The sequence below is a fragment of the Amblyomma mixtum genome, chromosome 3 (assembly GCF_055824585.1).
Source record: "Amblyomma mixtum isolate Tamu chromosome 3, ASM5582458v1, whole genome shotgun sequence".
In the NCBI taxonomy this organism is placed as follows: domain Eukaryota; kingdom Metazoa; phylum Arthropoda; class Arachnida; order Ixodida; family Ixodidae; genus Amblyomma; species Amblyomma mixtum.
In genome coordinates this window covers 116,170,220-116,192,105 of record NC_143014.1, presented here as the reverse complement: position 1 = coordinate 116,192,105, position 21,886 = coordinate 116,170,220, and the positions used below count along the sequence as shown (strand labels likewise).

Genomic DNA, 21,886 nt, shown 5'->3' with positions numbered 1-21,886 from the left:
GCATTGTACTGGTCTGTTTACTGTGGGGGCCCCGGAAAGGATGTGTAAAACGGGTCTAAATAATGCCAGCTAATATATTACATACTAAAAAGATTTTTGCGCCAAGAAAATACACACAACAAGGACACCACGGGCGCACAAGACATTACATTAATGCATTTTAACGTAACACATTAATTTAACGTAATATATAACGTTAAATCATTTTTCTTTAATTTGCACACCAACACACATGCAGTAGTAGCATGTTTGTACCCAAAAGGAATATTTCTACCCTGGACAATTAATAGGTTACTTCGCAAAAAAAAAAAAACGCAAACGATTTAACACGTACTTATTGACTACGGAGAACCCGTATTCCACTGAGACGTTTTACACCGAACACTAAAGAAATGGCTGCCCATTACAGCCTACGGTATCCGGTTTCTTCCTGACGAGAGTAATGAAGAAATGCTCACAGATATGTTTAAGCTATTGGGCCTCTCTGGCAGACCAGAACGACCGGCCGCCATGCAGATATTCATATGTTCGTTTCGTTCACGAAAATTTCATTCAAAGTGCGTCTTACGTGAGAGAAACCTGAGACCATGCACGGATCTATAGACTTAATGAACTGGTGTGCATGAAGAAATTTTAATTGGCTCGCGTCTGCCAGAGTCAGGCTGACTTGTTTTATCATTGTCTTGATCTTTGTTTGCCGGCAGTAAAGAAAAAAAAAGAAAAAGGAGGGGCATAGCTCAGGGATAGGGCATTCGACTTCATGTCGAGAGGTCCCCAGTTCAAACCCAGGTGCCCTCTCCTGGAATGTTTTTTTTTTTCTGGCTGGAGTTTGTGCTGCTTATAACAAGATGGCTATAGCCTCCCCTCCGTCACGAGGGAGTGAGATGTGCAGGACAATTAAGCCTTAATGTTGATAATGAAATATACCGGGTGTCCCACTTATCTTCCGCCAAGCTAGGTTAAAAAATACACCGGCGCGCAGTATCCATAATTTCGGCCACTATGTTAAGCAGGTCAGATATTTCAAGGCGAAAGCCTTTAATGCCTCATCGTTGTCGACAGAAGGTTGTCGACAGAAGGTTGTCAGCAGAAGGTTGTCAGCAGAAGCTTGTCAGCAGAGGTGTCACGCTTTTGGCGGGTGTCCACCGAGATATGTGTGACAGTTACTGCGTAATTTCCTTTCCTCAAATACAGTTTTCGTTTTCTTCATTACGGCCCCTCTTTCTCTTTCTTCTTTCACTCCCACTTCCTCCCTTCCTCTACAAACGGATGACGGGTGTCTACCGAGATATGCGAGACTGTTACTGCGTTATTTCCTTTCCTCAAATACAATTTTCATTTTCTTCATTACGGCCCCTCTTTCTTTTTTCACTCCCTCTTCCTCCCTTCCTGTAGGATGCGGTTCAGGTGTCCACCGAGATGACAGAGAATTACTGCGCCATTTCCTTTCCTCAAAAAGCGTTGCGTGCAAAGGGCAAGGTATCGCGCCGAACGGGTGGTGGCATTCCGTGGACTCCCTGGCAGTGCTACAACACGCTGTCGCATTCCAGCAGCTAATTAATATTGTGTCATTAATAAGTAATTAGTCATTAATTAGTCATTTCTCATTACTTAGTAATTACTCATTAATTATGTGTGACGTCATCCAGTGGTGACGTCACCAGTGCCAGAGAGGCAGTCGAAGTGGTGCGGGAAACGCTTTCGCCTCTACGCACTTTAGACAGTCAAAGTGCCCCCTGAATTTTATTCATGCACTGGTCAATTGAGTAAAGAGTAAATGCAAACTATCTGTTTTACAGGTATTTCAGTTACGAAAAAAAAAATGCCAGTGGCAAATTGTAGAGTGTCCCAGCAAACCTCCAATTCATTAGCCTTCATCTTATATATATTTTGGTCGTGTTGAAAAGAGACCCCGTGAAGTATGAGAAAATGATATGGCGATTACATATTCGGGGCAACGCGGATGAGTGCTAGCGGGTTTTCAGGTGTGCTTTTCCGGTTAACGATTTTCGGGTTTATGCTTCTGGGACTTTTCATTTTGTATCTGCCGCGGCTATGATGAATGCCCCACTACCACGAGGATATGATGAAGTGGGCTAGAAGACAGTTTATTTTGATTTCTTTATTTCTTATCTGTCGGAAGGCCACCAGTCTTCGATAACCCGTACTCAACCGAGGACCTTTCCGTTTTTCACGAGCGGCTTAGAGCTCGCGCGCACACACCTCGGGGTTTACACATGCCTTTCGCTTGGCCTCGGCGCCCGATTACTCGTGCCGCGAACGCTTATATGGACGCGACGGCCCTTGCTTCGCTTGCTTCTCTTCCCGCTTGCGAGCCCTGGCCGCCCGTTATCCCTAGGGTTCCAGGTCCTAAACTCAGAAAATAGCCACAAAAATCGCAACGATAGCCCAAAAAGTAGCCAACCTGCCACCGAATTGTCAAAAGTAAAGGCTAAAATTGCGCCAAGGCACCACGAAAAGGTCGCCAGAAGCAGAAACGTTGTGAGAAATTTAATTCTTGTAGGATGCTGGATAACTGCGGCTGCGAGCAACTTGGAAATGTAAGAGCACACCTGGTGAAATGAAAAAAAAAATTAAGATTATGGGACACAATCATATCGACACGAGACACTTCTGAAAGGAGCTCAAAGTAACTAGAAGTTTTTTCCTAGCCTCAGCAGTAAAAATTCGCGTTCCTGAGCCACAGTCATAGCAATTTTAATTCCCATTTATAAAGAATCTGGCATAGTTTGTTTTTTTTGCGCGAAATTTCTTCAGTGCTCTGTAAACAAGGACATGGTTTAATGCGCCATATTTCTGTTGCTTTTTGCCCTCGTTTTTTTTTTTTTTGCTTTCCAGGCTGTTAGGTGCAATTCATAGGTATTCAAGGCACAGAAAGAGCAGCCTTGGTCAAAACTTTTCAGGCCATGCGGTTTTATGGCTCCCTTGAAGCTCTGCAACAAGCAGAGCCTGTATCTTAATTTTTCAAATTTCTCAAGGGTGTCAGTGCCCCACTGAAGGGCTGAGAAGGAAACCTTATGCCCTGAAAAATATTAACCAAGGCTCTATTGTTCTCAGCACGACACAACTGGGCTGGCATGCGCGGTGGCGAGGTAACGAGGAGCGGGGAGTGGCGCGATTTGATTGGCACCGCTTTGCGCTCCCCGCAGGCGTGCGGTTTTCGGATGGTGCGAGAAACGACCCAAAATAGTTGAACCGCAGTCGAAGGTAATCGCATTTTCCAATTTTTAAAAGCACTGATATGGCTATATTATTAACGAGTAATTTGCAACTAAATCTCTTAGATTGTGCCTGCCATACACTGCATGCACAGGCCCCTTATTTTATTAGAAAGCTTTGCTTATTATCCATTCGCCACTACACCACACATGAGACACCCCTCAGTACGGGCTATGCAAGCTTGTCTCCATGGTATCCGTTCGGAGGTGAGTGTGTACGAGCTGCATGTTGTGATGCAGCTCTGCAGTGCAGCTCTGCAGTGCAGAGGCAGCGCAGCGCAAGTGTCGCCCTCGTTGTTGGTCCTTGCAAAGCAAAGTCGTGAACCGTCACAACTGGCGTGCCTGCATGCTCGTAGAGGGCTGATTTTTAACATATTCGAGAATGCGGCATTTACGTTGCTGAAATGTTCAATTAATGTTATGGAGAGGTTTTTCCAGGGCTTATTGCAAAACGTTACAAAATAAAAAAAAAGGAGATTAAGAACATTGAATGAACATTTGACCAAAAAAAGTAACATTGTTGTGTTTCGGTGCTACCTGGGGCAGCGTCCGATGGCATAACTTGCAGGATGTGACCGGACCACGCGATAAACAACGCAGAACAAACCGAAGAAGTCACTTTAAGTTGTACTGTTTTCCTGACATTAATTTCTTGTTCGCATCTCGAAGAACATCGAAAAAAAATTTTTACGGTGTTTTACAATGAACACATTCCATTTCATCCTGCATTGCTTTTAGGCGAGCAAACACTTGACGAGTTTTCACTTGTTTGTAAGTTTCTAAAGAAAGCCAATGTTTTAAATCTATTATAATGTAACCTCTATACACTTAACATAATATCATCTAACCTTGTGTTTGGCGCATGATAGCCATAGTTGCTTATGCGCCATAAAACCCCGTATAACTAACTAACTAACTAACTGTTTTCCTGACACTTGACCTTCGGATAATTTGCACAGATATCGTTTTTCTGCCACGGCCAGATTTACGAGACGGCAAAACTCGATCGTGGCCGATTATTCGGAACTTTTCGAGTGTCCATTTCCCGAATTGCATATCAACTGAATACATTCCAGTCGTCGTGCCTCGCCGTGGTGGCTCAGGGATTACGGCGCTCGGCTTCTGGCCTGAAAGACGCGGGTTCGACCCCGTCCGCGGCGGCCGAATTTCGATTGAGGCGAAATTCTAGAGTCCCGTGTACTGTGCGATGTCTGTGCACGTTAAAGGGCAGCTGCACCACTTTTTGAGAATTTTGTGATATTCAAGGATTCAAATCTATGTAGGCTGTAGGTAAAGCACGCCAAGTTTTTTTGCACTAGCATTTAAAATAGTCACGTAATCGGCAATTGAATTTCGCGCTTCTCCTTAAAGCACTGGAGGAATATGGGGAAGTTTAGTGTGACGTCATGGAAGGTATGATTTGAAATTACCGCTGCCGTCAGCCACACCCTGCATTGCCTTGTTGGATGCTGCCAAACAACGTTTGGCGGGCTTTGCCTTCGGTGGTGTTGGTCTTTTTCCGTCTAAGCAGGCGTTTATGCATTGCAAATGTACCGATACATTTGATGACGTCATCAAGCGTCCCCCGACTTGGCGTTGTGCGCTGCGGAGAAGCTTGAAGGCCGTCGCGATTTTAATCGTTGATTACGTCACTATTTCAAATGCTAGCCCAAAAGGACTACGCCTGCTTTATCTGAAAGTTATACACATTCCACCCTTTTAAGCTCATTGCTTTCTAAAACCTATGCAGTTGCCCTTTAAAGAACCCCAGGCGGTCGAAATTTCCGGAGCCCTTCACTACGGCGTCCCTCATAGCCTTAGCCGCTTTGAGACGTTAAAGGGGTGGAGACACCAAATTTGTGGTTCGCGCGTTCTTAGTTGCAAACGTTTCTTATGGCTCCAGGAAGCATGATACACACTCAAAGATTCATATATTCACAGTGAATAATTTATTATAGCATTTTTAGGTGAACGATTTTCGGTTTCGGTTTCGGAACGCCGAGTTGTACAGTGACGTCACAGAGGGGGAAGATCAACTGCTTCGCTTGGTCACGTGGGCCCACAAAAGTTGTGACGCACCTACTGCTGCATCGTCTGCTTTCCCACACACGTGCTGACCAGCGCATATGAAAACAAACAACTGCACGTCTATATAGTCCCAGCAGCTCGGATTCTGACAGATCTGATTGCAACGAGTGAGGACATCGACTTTTTTTTTGTTCGCACGCTAATATCGCCTTCGCGGGTTCGCGTGAGGATGCGAAACACTTTGCAAAATGCCAGTAAGCATCGCTGCGCCGCTCTACCCAAGCTGCGCCCACAACCGGTGTCACACTTCGCTGCCGTGCAGCAGTACCTGAGCGCTGCTTGGGATGGTGTACAAATATCACAAGAAAAGACAAGATCGCCTTGTTATCAGAACTGCCAGCTATACTCGAGCAGCGACAAAGCATGTCTGCTTATGTTGGGAGCTTTCGGCAACGGCACCGCTCGCGGGCGCTCCGGGCGACGAGCTCTGCTGCTGCCTGGCTGCCGTGGTCGTCGCTAGGCCTATAGCCTGTTTAGCAAGCGGCAGGCGCTTCGGAAGTCGCCTGCGCTATAATAAAAGGCCTACTTTTCACAAATAGCTGTAGTGTTAACAGAATCATCTCACAATAAAATAATAGTATGGTCAATCTCCTCGACGCCTTCGGCAGCGGAGCTAGCGGGCGCCAGGCGAGCCGGACCCCGACGTCGCGCCAGCGGCAGCTGCTAGGCGCGGTTGTGAGAAATTTGCTCATATCACAGTTGTTACCTCTACTAGCAGCTCAGTATTGGTCAGCGATCCTCAAAAATGACACTTTTTTCACATTTCTTGTCCCATGGTTTATTATTTACGTCAAGAACACTCTTTAACTCGCTTTTATGACGTCGGCAGACGGTATCCAGGCTGACCTACCGGCCGGCAGACTCGGCGTACTTCACGTCCGCACAAGAAAATACAAAACAGCCATGCCACCAGAAAGGATGCTTTCTAGATTCGAGATACGACAGCATGCATCTGTGCTAAAAGTGGATCTTTCGGCAGCGACACTGCCTGCGGCAACGCCGGCCGACGACCTGCGCGCTGGTCCCAGACTGCCCTAGTCGTCGCTAGGCCTAGCTGCTTTCGATATCGACTCCGCAGCTGAGGGAGCTTCGGGACTGGCCAGCGCTCAGAAACGTGCTCCGCTCGGCACCCCTTTACTGTGAACTCGTCCCATAATAAAAGATATGCTCGATTTCCACGACGTCTTCAGCAACAGAGCTAGCAGACGGCAGGCGAACCGCACCAGGTAGCAGCAGCACAAAACCGGCTATGGGATGAAATTTGCTTGCATCGCAGTCATCACTTCTACCAGGAACTCGGTATTTGCCAACGATCGTCACAAACGATGCATTTTTGATATTCATATATCCCAGGGTTTGCTATGAACGTGAACAAACAATACAATCGCGTTCTTCAGATGCCGGCGTTCAGCACGAAGACTGGCGCAGGCCGCCCGGCTCCAAGGAGTGCGCCCTATGTCATCATGACGCTGCCGCTCTCCGCGCTCGCATTGGCTGCCGCTTCCCGTCGTTGTTGCCGCGAGCGGCCCGCCGTTGACATCTAGCAGGCCGGACGCAGGCAACGAGCTGCAATCGGACGTTGCGACGCTGTTCGCAACGGCGCGCCGCAAACCGAGCGAGTGGCGGTTAGCAGCAAACGCGGCTCGCTGGTGCGTCGACTGCGCTCACGCGGCTGTGCCCCCCCAGTCAACCACGGATATCCGTGGTATATCCGAGTAAGGTCCGAATCTCCAGTGCCAGGCTGGGATGTCCATAGGGCATGCCTACGTATGTCCATATTCGGATATACGCATCGGAGATTCTGTGTATGTACAAGGGACGTTCGTTTTTGGATGGCTGGCGGACATCCGCCGGCGGATGTCCGAGGAGTATCCGTAAACATCCCTCTTGGGATGTGAGCTTACATGACATATATAATTTGTTTTCCCACAGATGAACATTTTAAAACAAATTCTATTTTGCCAATGCCAAAATTCACACAATCACATTTCTACCACCAACTAGTTTAATATTCAGATTGATTAAGATCACTCAACTATGGTGTTGATGTTAAAGAACCAGAATTAAACGAATCGCTTGGCTTTCTGGCGCCAGTGCTCATAATTAACGCCCTTTTATCCTGCAGCACTCCTTCGAGGTAACCGAGGCATGTAGCCATGCATGCTGCCTTCCATGAAAACAAACCCTAATAAACTCCTACCAGGGGCCGCGGCAGAGCGGTAAGCCTAAAAGTCAAGCCAATCCAATCTATCAGCCAAGCCAATATTTGTGGCGCGATGGTCTCGTTGGTTTTCGTCGCGTGGTGCTCCTTTCGACCTTTACTTTTGCTGCAATGTGCGGTTTGTTCGCTCTGTGGTTGCTTGGCTGTGCTACAAATGTGTTGTGTCATCTACGTGCTCGAAAAGACGTTCGTTTGATTCTGAGGCTCTCGTGAAAAAGCTCCGGTGTCGCCTGACCCCTTGCCGAGACATGCTTTGTTGCTTTGGATGAAAGAAACGGCCATGGTGTTAACACTTGCGAGGTAAGTAACTGTGCTTGAAAATTACTTTCAGGGTGTTGCTGTGGGATGACTAAACCGCATTAACGCAGTTGTACTCTGTTGCGCTACTTGTTTGCCACGGAGTGGAAGTTGCAAGCACTATGCATTAGCTGCCGCAAACGTGTTTCTCGTGTTTGTGAAAAAAAGTTGAGACGGTGTGTAGTTGCATGGTGTGAATCTTAAGGCAATTGCGCGTAGGTTCATAATTACGATAAAACAGAATGCACGAAAAGCATAGTGCCAGGACGGTGTTAGTTTTTCAGTGCTTCGCGACTTAGTTTTTCTTACTTTTCTGTTGCCTTTGCAGTGTGGATGTGGCCCGGCTACCGAGTGTATTGGTGCCTACATTAATTATGCCAAGCCGTGGAAAGCACAGGTAGGTTGAAAATGTCATATAAAAGTTGTGCATACTTCCACAGCTTATTAATTTATTTATTAGGCTTGCCAAATGGAAGTCTCCAACCATCCACTCACTACACAGTACTTTGCACTGTGCAGTAGCATTGTTTAGGAAAGCTTAACTGTTGTGTTAAATTTGCGAGCTTCAGTCACATTTTTCACTTCCCAATCACTGAGTGCAATGAGCTCTTGCAGTGCTTTGGTATAACTTTGCCAAACATGTTATGCCCACAGGGCTCAATGCTGAGCCAGATAGCAGGACCATATATGACACCCCTAGAGCCACATGTTCCTGGATTGTGACCAGACCTCTCTTCCTTACTCCTGTGCAGCTGTGGATCATCAAATATGCTGTCAGTGCCCTGATGCGTGATTCATCAGTGAACCCTGTGGGCATTGTAGTTTCGACAGAGATTGTGTTTTGCTGCATCGTTGACAACGTGCAGTATAAGGTGCTCTCTCATACTTTATTTTCTTGTCCATACAGTGTGGATGTGACTGACCTAAGCTAGCAGCTATATAGTACCTGCAGCTTACAGCAGCAACCTTCAGGTAAGTTTGAACTACAGTGCAAGTTTGACCCTGTCACATAATGGATACTTTCCTTCTGTTTGCTCTGTGCAGCGGAGGGTATCTAGCTATACTGCAGTGTACTTGTACAATAATGGATAAAAATTTGTGGTATGAGAGTTCTTTGTGAAACATTTTCTCTGTGCTGTTAGCCAGAGAAATTTAATCAAAAGCCTAGAATCAGGAGGGTACATAGATACTCGATCTTATTGAACAACTTTCAGCTGACTGCCTGGCGAGGCAATGCAAAAATAAATATTTTCGGAAAATCGACATCCAGCAAACTTTTCTCTATGAGTGTACCTTGTGCCCAACCTAAGTCATTAGCTAGCTTGCAACGATGTGGTAAGGATCCCTACTCTTGCACTTGAATTTTTTTGACCATCAGTGTGGAAGTGACTGCCTGTGGGAGTAGCTGTGGTGTCTTGCAATGTAAAAGACAAAAGAGCTACTACTGGGGCGAGTTGGAAATACATACTTGAAGGAATTGGTGAGCGCTATAGAAACACTGAAAAGGGACAAACGCACAGGACGAAGCGCTTTCTAACTACTGTTTAATCTCAGAAGAAACATGACTATATACACACATTTGACGACAAGAATGAAGGAAAAACAGGTAAAAACTACGCGCGCTTACAACAGCCGAAGATTACTGTTCTTGAGGGAGGTTAATTCTGTTCCCCTTAACATCACTGAAGGGGAGCTGACGCATTGCTTATCTGGAGCAATGTGCATTGCAAAAGCTTCGATAATTTCTTGTTCCCGTCTGTTTCTAGCCCTACCTATTACTTTGGTGATTTTTAGCAAGGGTATGCATTTACAGTGTGCGAAATGAGGTGCCAGATTCCCGGACTTTGCAAGTTGTTCACTTGATCTTTCGTGTTCCCGGAGCCTCTTGTTAAGGCACCTTCCCGTTTGCCCTGCGTAAGTTTGTTGGCAGCTGAGGGGAATGCTGTAAATGACGTTTTCGTCACACTTTACATAGGTGTTTTCGTGTTTGGTGTTGCACCCAGGTTTCTTTTTGTGGTCTTCATTCTCGTTGACCTTTTTACACATTCCAATGAGCTTATTGGGAGCTGAAGAAACCACCTGGACTCCGTACTTGTTAGCTGTCCTCCTTATTCTGTGGGAGATATTGTGAACCTACGGCATCACGGCAGGGCGTCCCTCGTAGCTCATTTTCTTAGTTTTGTGGGACCCAGTAACTTCTCTTAGTAAGCTTTCAGCAATGCCGCAAAGTAACTGCTCCGGATAACCGCTCTCCTTCAATTGGGAGACCTGTTGGTCTACGCTCTGAATTATCGAGTGGGGGCAAGATTTTCTTATAGCTGGTTTCAGGCAAGACGTAGCTACAGCTCGCTTTACAATTCTGGAATGACTGATAATTCACAGCGTAGACCAACAGGTCTCCCGATTGAAGGAGAGCGGTTACCCGTAGCAGTTACTTTGCTGTACTGCTGAAAGCTTACTAAGAGAACTTACTGGGTCCCACAAAACTAAGAAAACGAGCTACGAGGGACGCCCTGCCGTGATGCCGTATGTTCACAATATCTCCCACAGAATAAGGAGGACAGCTAACAAGTACGGAGTCCAGGTGGTTTCTTCAGCTCCCAATAAGCTCATTGGAATGTGTAAAAAGGTCAACGAGAATGAAGACCACAAAAAGAAACCTGGGTGCAAAACCAAACACGAAAACACCTATGTAAAGTGTGACGAAAACGTCATTTACAGCATTCCCCTCAGCTGCCAACAAACTTACGCAGGGCAAATGGGAAGGTGCCTTAACAAGAGGCTCCGGGAACACGAAAGATCAAGTGAACAACTTGCAAAGTCCGGTAATCTGGCACCTCATTTCGCACACTGTAAATGCATACCCTTGCTAAAAAAACACCAAAGTAATAGGTAGGGCTAGAAACTGACGGGAACGAGAAATTATCGAAAATTTTGCAATGCACGTTGCTCCAGATAAGCAATGCGTCAGCTCCCCTTCAGTGATGTTAGGGGGAACAGAATTAACCTACCTCAAGAATAGTAATCTTCGGCTGTTGTAAGCTCGCATAGTTTTTACCTGTTTTTCCTTCATTCTTGTCAGCGCGTGTGTTCCTCCCTCTTCTGTGTATGATATGAAGTCAAATGTGTGTATTTAGTCATGTTTCTTCTGAGATTAAACAGTTGTCCTGTGTGTTTATCCCTTTTCCGTGTTTTTATAGCGCTCACCAATTCCTTCAAGCTTGCAATGTACACGCATTTTTCATGAACTGGTACAAAGCTTTGCAGTCGGGCATTTGTTTTTGCAGTTTTTTTGGAAAAGCAAAATATTTTGTATTGCAAGAAATATTCTCACCTCTGTTGCTTACAACTTACTAGTTGTTCAAGATGTAAACATGCTTTCGGAGCGGCAGATGACTAATTTACTTGGCACGGTGGACTTACTGCATACAACTGAATGGTGTCTGTCAAATTCGCTTGCTTTAATGACATATTCTGAACTTAATGTTTACTGTTTTCTGCAGAATACGTCCCCGGCTTGTCTACAAATTCATCATGGTCTGTACAGTACCCTTCCTGCTGCTGTGTATGGCCGGCTTGATGAATTCCTCATGAAGACTGAAGACGGCATTTATGTCATAATAAAATCATCCCGACTGATATGCTTTGCCATTTTGGTCGATTGCTTTACAGATTCATGCAGATTACATACAGCAAGGTGTATGTCCGATTTCAGACACTCTGCGGGCTTTTAATAAGCCCAGTGGCCCTGGGAGGTGCACTGATTGGTGGTTGTAGTTCTGGCTTGCCTCATAATGGTGAAGAATGCATTACCTGCAAATATCCTCAAAAGATCCGCCGGCGGATATCCGAGATGGATATCTGTCGGCAGTCTAAATAATTATATTTGTACCTCCGTCGGAGGTCCGTGCGAGAGCCGTTGGACGTCGGCGGATCTCCCACGGATATCCGTATATCCAGTAATGGACATACCTCGGACGTCCAGTGAATGTACACTGGTTGATTGGGGGCCGCTCATCGTACGTCACTGTATTTTGGTATGACGTCACTAAAACTTTATTTTTCTACACCCCTTGTGACGTCATGGTTGATGGCGCTAGCGAATGGGTCTAGGTCGTGAGAGTGAGCATTTAGGTAATCTTTGGAACCGAATTAAAATATTTTTTAAACGTTTGTTGCGTCCAACACCTGGCAGTGACTGCCCTTGCATACATAGGAATCCCATAGCAGGCTTTTTATAGCTTCAAAATTTGGTGTCTCCACCCCTTTAAAACCTAATAAACCAATAATGAACCAAACATTCCAGTCGTATTCCAAGCTTCGAATATGCGTACACCTCTACACGAAACGTCTTCGAATATCTGGAACAGTCATACTTATGGAGCTTATGGTAAATGTGTCGTCTATATACTTAACGCGCAATGACGCGAGCGCATGCGCCCTCGTCCACGCTCCTGGCAGAGCAGTCCCAGTACGATTTCTCCACACACGGAGGACGAAAACTGGGGCATATTAATAATTCGTGGGAAAAAAAAGAACTTCACAGGGTGGTTACCACCTGTAACGTGAATTTCAGCGTTAGCAAAGGCCGCTACATGTAAACTGTGCTCCTGTGGTCGCCGGAGCGCGTTGCGAGGTGCGAAATGTCTTGCACGAGTTTACGACGTTTCGACTTGGTGGGCTCGGCGCTATCATTCGCGATCTCCTGTCCATCGTAAAGCTTGTGCGTCTGCAAGGTCCGGTATCTCCATGGCGTCTGAGGCAGAGTCACTGAAGGATTTTGTTTCTCAAGCTGTATTTCATATCTAGCGCGCCACGTCATCAAACCAAACCAGCTTGCTCCACCAACACCCTCTAAAAACTCTTAAGGCCTCTCCAGGCCCTCCTTTCCACACGTGCTACGTCACGCCAAGTGTCCGGCTGCTCGCCGAGCGCGGCTCCGCACGGTTGTCTCCCTCGATGTGCTCGCGCTTGCCTGGGCAAGCACAGACACGAACGCGGTCTTGCAGTGAGCGTCTAGCTGCTGCCAGAGTCTTTCAGTCTGGCGTTGATTTCATTTGTTTTCGGTCCTCGCACGACTGTATCGGTTCCGTGTGGCCGTTCCTTGTGTGGCGTGCGTACCAGTGCTAGCTCTCGCCTGGAGTTAATCGCTGAATGCCTGCCGTGTTGTGAGTACAACTTCGTGAAACATGGGCCGGTGCTGTGTTCCCGGGTGCCGCGGAAACTACCAGAATGGCCCAAAAGTACGTGTTTATTGCTTTCCAAGAGACGAAGCAAGAAGAAAAGCTTGGTTGCGAGCCATTCCACGGAAGGATTTCACACCTACAGTGCATTCGAGGGTAAGACTCTGAAATATTGCTTAGTAGGCGCTGGTAATTATCTTAGTTGTGAGCTTTCGCGATTGTTAAAGACTGTGACTCCGGGAAAGGCATGCTGGCTTTATAGGCAATGATAGCACTTTAACTTATGTATTAATTGTCGAGGAAGCATTTATTTCTGTGGATGTCCATAAGGCTTGCGATGCATTTGGTCAGGGATGTGAATATTTTCGCTGCCGTAGCTTAGACGAACGTCATTCTCATGTTTTAGCTCGTATAACTTGATGTTTGTCCTGCTTGGTATAAGTTTTCCTGTATTGGCCTCCGCGCTGCGATTTTTTCTTGTTTGTGTGGCAAATGTGTAAAAGCTGTGCACTGTTAAAACTCTTTTTACTTAGTGTTTTAGGCAATGGAGAGTCATGGCGAATGGCCTTGCGTCATTTTCTCGTGCAGGTGTGTGAACAGCACTTCCACGCAGGCGACTTCATTACGACGTTGTCTCACCAAGATGAATTGACAGGGAAGACAATAGAGGTGAAGCGTGATAGACTGCAGCTGAAGAATGATGCTGTGCCTTCTCTGTTTGCAAACTGTCCAAAATACTTGTCCTCAACGCCAGGACGGAGTGAATCGCCAGAGACAAAAAAGCAAGAAGGGAAAACGCTGCTTTGCAGGAGGCTATGAGGAAGTCACTTGTGTCTAATGAACTAGAACAGAAAAAAAAAAAAACAAAGTTTCATCTTACGAGGACTTCAAATCTAAGCTGCCTGGGATTTGCAACACGAAATTCTGGACCGTTTCTGTCGATGAGCAGTGCGTTAGGTTCCTTCTCATCGAGAATGATCCTTCACCGAATGTGAAATGCGCCTTCGTAGTTCTCCCTGATCTGTCACTTTCTGTTTTCCTGAACGGAGTGAAGCTTCTCTCGCTTCCTTCGGGCAGAATTGTGCCAATTCAAGTATGTGACATCTCCAGCCTGTCCTTACTGCTAGAGGAACTCGAGAAAGGCTTGAGTAATATACCTGAGGTGACGAAAGTGTCGAAACATACTAAAGTATTACAGTTTGTCAGTTCACTGCTTGCAGACCTCATTGAGGAGAGTGATACGACGAAAGAGCACTCTGCTTTGCTGAAATTTCTGGTTGAGCAGATAGATCTTCTCCTCGCGAAACAGCCTGTGTATAGCGCAGAGCTGCTGGTATTCGCCAGTATTCTGAATTCAAATTTCAGACGGATCCGCTAGAAGACCGGTTCGGCCGCTACCGCCAGCTGGCAGGAGCACAGTACCACATTTCCGTGCGTCAGCTCTACGAATGTGAAAAGAAGCTTCGTCTTCAAAAACTTCTGACATTTCCATGCGAGGAAACAGAATCTGAAGACGTAAATGAGGATCCTGTGGCGTGCACCTTTTCTGTGGCTGTCAGCGACGACGATATTACACGCGCCCACTCTGACATGGATGCTATTGTTTATATTGCAGGATATGCTGCTCATGCTGCTTTAAAGAAGCTTTCATGTTCTGCTTGCTTCAGCACATTGGTGATTGAAAATCGAGAGATCGAAGCGGAAAACACTGCCATGATAGCTAACCTGTCAAGAGGAGGGCTGAAGTTTCCCCAGCCATGCACAGTTCACATGGTACTGATGACAAAACTAGTTGCAGAGAAGTTGTCTTTGGGAGCAAACGCGGAAGATTTTCTCTCCTGTATGAATCAACGCGGTGTCGTGATTTCACACACGATTTCCCTCCTGGAAGAACATGACATTGAGACATGTGAAAATGGCCACACTGCACAAACTCTCGTGCGCTTGGTGGTTCGCGTTGCAACCAACGTTGTTTTAAACAACTTTTGCAAACTGAGAAATGACGCCATACAAGACAATGCGCAGCAGAAGGCTGCCGCCCGGAAAGCAGCAACGCTTAAGAAGAAGTAAGTTTTATTCCCAAAGCAATAAAAATGCTTTGCGAACACTTCATTGCTGCTGTCTCGTCGTTTGTTATTGTAGGCGTGAGACTAGCTGTACAAATACTCTTCAACAGGGCAACTTTATTGTGAGCGTCATTATACCTGTATGTGAAAGTTTTAAGCAAAACATAATAAATAATAAAACTATCACAATGCGCAGTAGACGGTGTTTTTTTTTTAACGTTCACGAACTGATCAAATGATATTCTAAGGCGCGCACAAACTCGCGCATTTCTTTCCTGCAGCAACGAAAAAAATAACAATGAAGGAATCACTTATAAAACAGCTAGGAACTTCTTAGCAGTTACGTGCGGCAGTACCCAAATAGTGCAGGTGGGCGCGGCGCGCGGCCCCGCTGAAATCGCGGAGCGCAGCGCCGGCACGGTCCCTTGGCGTGACGTCACGCGGCTCGTGGAGAGGCCTTAGTATATTGAGAGGGTGTTGGCTCCACCCTACCATGCTAACGCACACCGCAGCTGCTCACTCCACGTTTGCTTCAGCCTTCTTCAGCCCGCGCCACTTTCGTCTACGGCGCGCTTTCACACGCAGGCTCCTATGGGCACCGTTTATAAAGATTCTATTAACGATGCCTATGGGCTCCTGGCGTCGACGAACCAGCAGTGACTTGCTCGCCGCTTGCTCCCTTTCCCCAACGAGCGCCTTCGCTTACTCTCTCTCTCGTCTGCGAACAAAACCGGCGATGCCGTGATCTAAGGAAACTAGGCATAAACAACTGTCGCTATGAAAAAAAAAAACATCTTTAGTAGTAGTAGCAGTAGTAGACCTTTATTCGGCCATAATTTACATGCAGGGCATGTTGACCGCCTGGGCGACCAGAAGTCGCTGTTCTTCCTCCCCTTCAGCGCCAAGCCAGCCGAGCCAGGTGGTGATGGATAGAGAAAGTAGGGGGTAGGAACCCGACTGCTGCTGAGCAGCCGGGCAATAGAAGAGGCAATGGGCCATGGTCCGCATAGATGGGCAGTTGGGACAAGAAGGGTCCGATCGATAGCGATAGAGAAAGAGGCGGGATGGGGTGATGACTGCATTCATTTGGATGTGCCGAAGAAGGCGAGCATCCGGCACCGTGAGTGATGGACGATGGGGAGGGTTTGTCGTTTGTCGAGGCGAAGGGTGAGTTTCCAACCGTCCTCCGAGGGCTTGGGCCTGGGGATCAACGGTGCCCGGAAAAGTGAGTCGCGGGCGAGCTGATGGGCCAGCTCACTGCCGTCAATCACTGAATGTCCAGGGACCCAGCGGAGGGAAACGATGGAAGGCTGCAGTGCAGAGACCGCTCGTTCGACCTCCTGTTGGAGAGAAGGGGTTAGGGTGCGGTTCTGCATGAGGTGTATAGCGGCTTGTGAGTCTGAACAGACTGTGTACATTTGGAGAGAGGGAAGGAGGGCCACATTTTTACAGCCAAAATACCGGGCGCGTTTATTGCGCGAGGTTTCCGACTACACGCCGGTTTCGCGCAGACCCCAGAAAGTCGCGTAATCGAAGTTCTGTAGTCGACCATTAATCCGCACTTTTATAATGAAGTAGGGTATGTTATGTGGGATTTAATGTCCCAGAGCTGCACATGGGCTATGAGGGACCGTTTATAGATATATCTGTAAACGTTGTGAGGGACGTCATAGTAGAGGGCTGTGGATTGGTTTTGGCCACCAGCTGGGTTTCTTTAAAGGGGCACTGACGACTCCATCCAGCTTTTGTTCAGAGTAAAAAACGATTCCGTGGCTCTTTCTAGCTATGTTGATGCATGTCCAGCAGCAAAATACGCATTTATTGGCGAGAAAATTGAAATTTTCAAACTTTCCCGCCACTCGACGTCACGGTCACCATTTGGAAGCGAATGGCGGTGCATCTGCACGCAAGAAAGATAAAACCTGTCTTAACGTACCATGCTTGCGAAAACTGCCGGTGGTGGCGAAACCGTATTTCATTTGGCAGAGGTTGTTGTGGGTTTAGAGGTTGTTGTGGGTTTAGAGGTTGTTGTGGGTTTAGAGGTTGTTGTGGGTTTAGAGGTCGTTCGTGGGTTTAGAGGTCGTTCGTGGGTTGAGCGGCGTCGGCCTCGGCGTAACCGGCAGAGCGAACGAGCAGCGCGGGTTCGATCCCGGCCACGGCGGTTGAATTTCGATGGAGGCGAAATTCTAGAGGCCAGTGTATACTGTGCGATGTCAGCGCACGTTAAAGAATCCCAGGTAGTCGAAATTTCCGGATCCCTTCCCCAGATAGCACCGAAACATTGCGATAATGTTACATTTTTATTACGCTCAATTGTTATTTCAATGTCCTTTTTTTTCTAATGTTTTTGTAATGTTACATATAAATGTTCCAACAACCTTCCCCAAGCATTCATGAAACATGTAAATAACATAAATGGAACTTTCTCGAAAATGGTGAAGCAGCCCTGCACAAGCATGAAGGCCTGCCAGTGGTGACGGCACACAACTTACAACACTTTGCAAGAACCAACAACAGGAGCGACACCTTCTCCACTACACTACAGCACAGCAACTCGTATTCACTCACCTCCAAACGGATATCATGCCGCCGAGCTTATACACTCGCTACCGCGGGATGTCCCATGAGCGACAGTGGGGAATGGGTAATAACTAAGGTTTTGTGACAAAATAATGGGGCTCTTTATGTAATCTATGGCGAGTACTATCGAAGAGATGTGGTTAGCAGTTATTGTTAGTTGAAAAACATCTTTACGCTAAGAACAGTGAGAAAATGTCTAGAAATCCGTGCTCGAAATATATTTGCAGTGTTGTTTATAGTTGCGACTCTAATATTATAATAAAATTTAGAAGATTATATTAAAACAACGTTTGTTTAGAATGTGAAAGTAATGTTTCCTATGTAACTTATAACATTATATGTGAATTTTTAATGTTAATGTAAAGTTACTATGCAACATGTAACATTACTCCAACTTACATAATATTTTTATAACACTATTCTAATGTTCGGTGCTACCTGGGTCACGACGGCGTCCCTCATAGCCCGAGTCGCTTTGGGACGTTAAAACCCCATAAGCCATGAAAGAAAGCGAACGCGGAGGATAGTGGTTTCTGAGGAAAGGTTATGGCGCAGTAACTGTCCCACTTCTCGGTGGACACCTCAACCGCGTCGTAAGGGCCCGGGAGGGAGGAAAATAAAGAGGTGCCGAGCGGAGGTGCGATGTCAGTGCACTAATATATTCCCGTGTGGTCTAACGCAAGAGGATGAAAGCACAGCGATGTCGAAGAGAGCGCGAGTAGGAAAGCGGAGGAGGAGGGAGCGGCGGCAGTCTGAAGACGGCGACCCGATGGCGCCACAGTAGCACACGCCGCCTTCCGTTCGCCCGAAGTACAGTGAACCGAGGCAAGGCTGCGGCAGCGGATCGCTATGTGCGCCGCCCAAGATGAAACCAGAGCCGCCTCCGTTCGGCACTGCGTGTTCCGTATGCGGTCGCCTACTGTTTAGGAACCACAGAAGCGTAATCATCGGCTAATTTTAAATTTCCAGTGAAAGTAGCCTCTTTGCCATTAGAACGCGGTAATTACCGATACAGGTCAGCTTCAATTGGTCATCACTGTTCCTTTAATGTGCAGTACACATGGCCTTTTTTTTTAGATTTCGCCTCCATCTAAATGCGGCCGCCTTGGCCTAAGCTCGATTGTCTGGTCTTGAGCTCAGCAGCCGAATGCCAAAGACAGCCTCCGCAGCGGCGGGTTTACATACCGGTTGTTTCAGCAAACTTTCAAACTATCATCTACAGCGGATATCAGTATTGAAAAAGCAACTAAAGTTCATTATTTTAAGCAGCCCATTCTTGTAGTAGTTATGGTAAATGGCGAGTGCATAGTCACATGCAAGGCAGTGCCACATCGGTTTTTGAAACACAGAAGTCGTTCTATAGTCTTGTTTCCCCAGAAAATCTGGTGCTTTTTTCCACAAAAAACCGACTGACCGTGCGAGGTGCACAGGAAGTTGTCCAAATGCTATGTCCGCTGGCTACTGGTGACATGTCACAATGCTTGCAGTGCCCAATTCGAACTGCCTGCGCTACTGTGCCATGGCGTGCACTTTCTTTTGCTTCATAGTCTTCAAAAATGGCAGCCACGTAGTTGACTCTCCCTTTCCCCAAGCCAAGTGACGAAGCAAAGAAGTGCATGCCTCAGCACAATAGCAGAGAGAGTTTGAATCGAGCCCCGTAAGCATTGAATTGCCACCAGCGGGCATACTGAGCTTTCTATACACACCTCATGCGCTCAGTTTTGGTTTTGTGCGGGAAAAAGCACTGGACTTCCTCACACTGCAGGGCTTCTGAAAACATTTTCTGTTTAAAAAACTGGTATGGCACCATCCTGTTCATGTCTGCTAGCCCATCAGACTGTGCCAATTTCAGTAAGTCAACTCCAGTTAATTAGCCAACAAAATAATGAGATTTTTAAAAATAACTTACGTCCGCTGCAGAATACTCTTTGTTCCTGAAAAGAGCTGAAACGTTTATATATATGCACCCACCACACCTGAACTCCTGTGCACAGTTCGTACAATAATCTCATGCAGAGCTGGTGTTAGTGGAAGACAGGATAACATCCGGGCAACAAGTGCACAGTCGCACATGCTTGCAGGTAGAGCTGCAACTTTCATGCAGTGTTAAGTGGTAAAAAGATTCTGAGCAAGTCCCTACAAATTCCTTGTAGCAAAAATACCGAGCACTGCAAAGCAAGCTCTCAGACTTAACAGTGCACTCATAATGTACACAGCTTGGCAACAAATTCCATGATCCACTATCCATGATCCAAAACAAAAAGCCAGAAGCAGGCCAACTAGTTTATCGACATATTTGGGCTGATCCAGACACTCAGAGACATAAATCAAGTGGTTAAATCAACAGTTTGCATAACTGACAGATTCCCTCCACATTCGCACAATGCTTTTGTGCTGCCTGTCAGCTCATTGTTGACTGTGAGAACCAGAAGAGCATTTTTTAGGAGTGCTCCAGCGTGCCGGCATCTGTCAAAAACAGAGAGACTGAATGCACGCAATGGCACAGAAAACATATGACGAAAGATGATTGCAACCATGCACTCATGCTGTAACTTCCAACAGTAAAAACTTCTCTATAATGAAAGATCACTGAATGTAGTAAACATAGAAAAAGGCCATTTAAACAGCCCAATTGGCTTAAATCTAAAGGTATGTAGTGAATGGCACATGCTAGACACTACACATGGTAACAGGGGTAAAGAGAAAATTCACAACCTTAAACAAATGTACAGTAACAGCAAAGATAATGCTTCTTTCAATGATCTGCATAATATTGAAGAGAGAGCAGGTGTCCTTTATGCATTTAAACTACTCTTTAGCTGCATTTTATTGAATACCAAGTTGAGCACGTGTGCATGACTCTTTTAATCACAGCCTGTCAATTTCTGTCAAACCAGCATAGGAACTTCGGTGATGGCAGAGACGGTGCATGCTGATTGCCACAGAAGTTATCAGCATGAATAAAAATTGTGAACTGAAAGTTCCAATGGTAAAGTGCACTCGTACCTTACTGTACCAGAGATGACAAAGGCAACAGTACTGCAGTAGCTACTCTAAGCAACATATTTGGATGGAAAAACACGTCCAGTGGACACTGCTTTTGTACCAATGTACAGATGCAGCCAAAATAATATGGAGCATGATTTGGCATCAGAACTTCTCTTGTGCGTTCTGTGAAGAAAAGTTTTTTTGGGTTATGCATTAGTGCACAAGCAGCATTTGCATGCACATGTATTAAAGGGGTCCCAAAAGGAGCTCTCAATGAAGGTATGGTGTGCAAGAGACGTTAAAGGCCGCCACTTTATGAATATCCTCCAGCAAGAATTTTTTAATGCATTTGTTAGAAACAGTATCTGGAGTTAAAATCTGAATTTCAGCGTGTTCGCGCCTTTCCCTCTCCTCTCGTCACTTTTTGCATGCTCATAAGTCGGCGCTCCTTCGTTGGCGCCCCATTGTCAGCTGCTGATGCATGTAGGAAGTCCCCAGGGGGCAGAGCTCCCTGATTCGTTGGAGCGATGCAGCTGACTGGCCGTCTGAAAGAATCTAACCAACAGCTATCTCTTAAACAACATATGCAGACGTGCGAGACAGAAGAGGGCACGAGCATGAAAAAGTCACCAGAAAGGGCTCGCCAACTTTCGCACATGACTGTGGCTTCTCTTCTACGTGAAAAAAGTGTATATTGTTTGGCTCAGGTGTTCATGAAAACACGATGTAGTAGTGATTGAGCAAGTTTATAGTGACATTAATGGCACACACATGGACTGTGCCATCCTGCCCAGGTGCAGCATCCCAGGTGCAGCATCCTTTCATATTAGTGCTTTTTACTAGGCTTAGTGACTGACTATATTCACTCATAGAATTACCTCGTGTCCCTTGTGACACCTTATGGGAGCACAGATACGTAAAAGCGATTCTCCACCTTGCCGAGAAGTAACACAAGCAACATAATAAGCATCAAGACACCACATCTTCAAAAGCACCCTTCACCAGAATATGAATTTTTGCTCTCAGAGGAAAGTAAACATAAAAGGCTGCTATAGTCAGATACAACTTAAGTCTGCAGTGAAGCTCCGCCCACATTCAGCCTCCGCGCACAGAATTCCTCCACGACGAAAAGTAGTCTGCTATTTAAACGTGTCTTGTTACGTAAACAAGCTTGTCACAAGAAAAAAATCATGAGCTCTAAAATTTTGATACGTGGATTGTTTG

The 21,886-nt window shown here is 46.3% G+C and overlaps 1 long non-coding RNA gene across 2 annotated transcripts; it reads left to right on the top strand.

Moving 5' to 3' along the window:
* Positions 1-7,248: 7,248 nt before the first annotated feature.
* LOC149351495 (uncharacterized) lies at positions 7,249-11,484 on the top strand. Of its 2 annotated transcripts, XR_016290607.1 has the most exons (4): positions 7,249-7,848; positions 8,174-8,242; positions 8,753-8,817; positions 11,349-11,484. It is a non-coding gene; the product is annotated as an uncharacterized LOC149351495 (long non-coding RNA). The 2 variants fall into 2 exon arrangements; XR_016290606.1 differs by lacking the exon at positions 7,249-7,848 and having other exon boundaries at positions 7,856-8,242.
* Positions 11,485-21,886: the final 10,402 nt, after the last annotated feature.